Source organism: Limulus polyphemus, unplaced genomic scaffold, assembly GCF_000517525.1.
Source record: "Limulus polyphemus unplaced genomic scaffold, Limulus_polyphemus-2.1.2 Scaffold210, whole genome shotgun sequence".
NCBI classification, from domain to species: Eukaryota; Metazoa; Arthropoda; class Merostomata; order Xiphosura; family Limulidae; genus Limulus; species Limulus polyphemus.
This window is the reverse complement of record NW_013665820.1, coordinates 643,535-645,185: the sequence shown is the minus strand read 5'-3', so window position 1 is coordinate 645,185 and position 1,651 is coordinate 643,535. Positions and strand designations below refer to the sequence as shown.

The following is a 1,651-nucleotide window of genomic DNA, read 5'->3' as shown; positions in this document are numbered from 1 at the left end:
CTGTTGTTTTAAAGAGTCGGGATCGGATTAACTTGATTCTTTAGCTTTCTGAGTAGTTGGTAAGTAATAATTATAAATCCAATTTGAAGAATGCTGTAATTTTTAAAAGTCTGTAAAGAGCGGTTTTTTCATAAATATGATACCCTTCGCAACCTTCATTTTCCACTTTTTGTCAGGTCACATGTTCCTTGTCGTTGTAATTCGTGTATTAACATTCCTAGTCACAGAAGCTTCAAATTGTTGCTTTGAATAAATAAAATATTCCATTGCATTACATTTTACATGGTAAATGTAAGTTCTATATTTAACTGTTCCTGCAGACTCTGTAAATAGTATATAAAGGTGGTTGTTCCCCACTCACTCGTGTCTTCTAAAACAACACGCTATTAACATCGTTCTTATGTACGCTATCAAATATTTGACTTTAGAGTAATTGTTTGTTTTCTAAATATACACTCACATGTTTAGTTTACACTATACTGAGCACTAACAAGCGGGGTTTAAATATCACAACTGCATATTGTGAACCCTAAAACCCCAGTAGAACGTGCTTCTTTGCGGCACGATCTCTCGTGCCATTTGCAGACATCATTCTATTTGGCACGTAATTATTATAATTAATCCATTATTTCTCTTTACTCTGATGATTAAGACACTCTTGAAGTAATGCTTGTACAGCTATGCTAAATTGTATTGAAAATGGATAATTCAACTGAGACATTGTCATGAGTTGTCCTAATGTTTCCAAATGCAAACCGTCAATACATAACAATATGCAGAAAATCGATCTGAAATTTATAAAATCTACTAGTTAAAATACCATGTCTATGAAATATATCACAATCGATTAACTCCAACAGACATCTATTAAGTCTGCATAAGTTGTTACACAAATTACAGTTTTCCTTGGTTCATTTTGGCATAGTTAATTTAAGTATGAAGATAATTTATTTTAATTAGTTATTATTTTACGCTTAAATATCTTACCATCTGACATTAACACTGATATAGTTCAATTCATCACCATAAAACACAACTAAACAGGTGCTTTAATTTTACAAGTTTAGACAAATTTTCAGTATTTAACAGAAACAAAGCATTTATAATTTGATACTTACAATACTAATTGTTAGGAATCAGGTAAACGGTTGATCGACACGAAAATCAGGTGTTCAAAGTTCACTAAAAATTTACTTACATTCAATTCGTTCCGCGAAGTATCACCATAACGACAGCCGCCACGTGAGACAGCACGTGCTAAGAGAGTGAAAGATACAGGCTGCTGAAACCAAGTGTTGTGAAAGAACGAATTTAATTGGGTGCCAGATATCGAATCACTGAAGAGAAAGATCAGATCATGATTACGAAACTGTCGGCAAGGCAGAGATATCGATCTACATGAAGATACGTTCTGCGTAATGCAGTTGACAAATTTGGGTGAGAAAGAAAACAAATAAATATAATTCAAAACAATTTAATATTAACTAAAAAAAAATCTGTCAGATTCCAAGATTTAAAAAATGTGAAAATTAAAATAGCATATTTTTAACTTTATAATTTGCGGAAGAGTTTCAAGTTTATAATTTCAGTTGATTGATATACATCTGTTTTTTTTTTAAGTCCATTGAAAAAAGCCTACGATTCCTAATGT

The 1,651-nt window shown here is 31.7% G+C and overlaps 1 protein-coding gene across 4 annotated transcripts in view; it reads right to left on the bottom strand.

The window, feature by feature from the left end:
- The window catches only part of LOC106478427 (monocarboxylate transporter 9-like), a 44,587-nt gene extending 43,304 nt beyond the window's left edge, over window positions 1-1,283 (bottom strand). The window contains exon 1 of one of the 4 annotated variants that reach the window (XM_022382017.1): window positions 1,199-1,283. The gene's annotated coding sequence lies outside the window, so the exon portion shown is untranslated. Of the gene's footprint in view, window positions 1-1,118 lie in introns of all 4 variants that reach the window. The other 3 variants (XM_022382018.1, XM_013938969.2, XM_022382016.1) reach the window with 3 other exon arrangements.
- Between the last annotated feature and the right edge of the window lie 368 nt (window positions 1,284-1,651).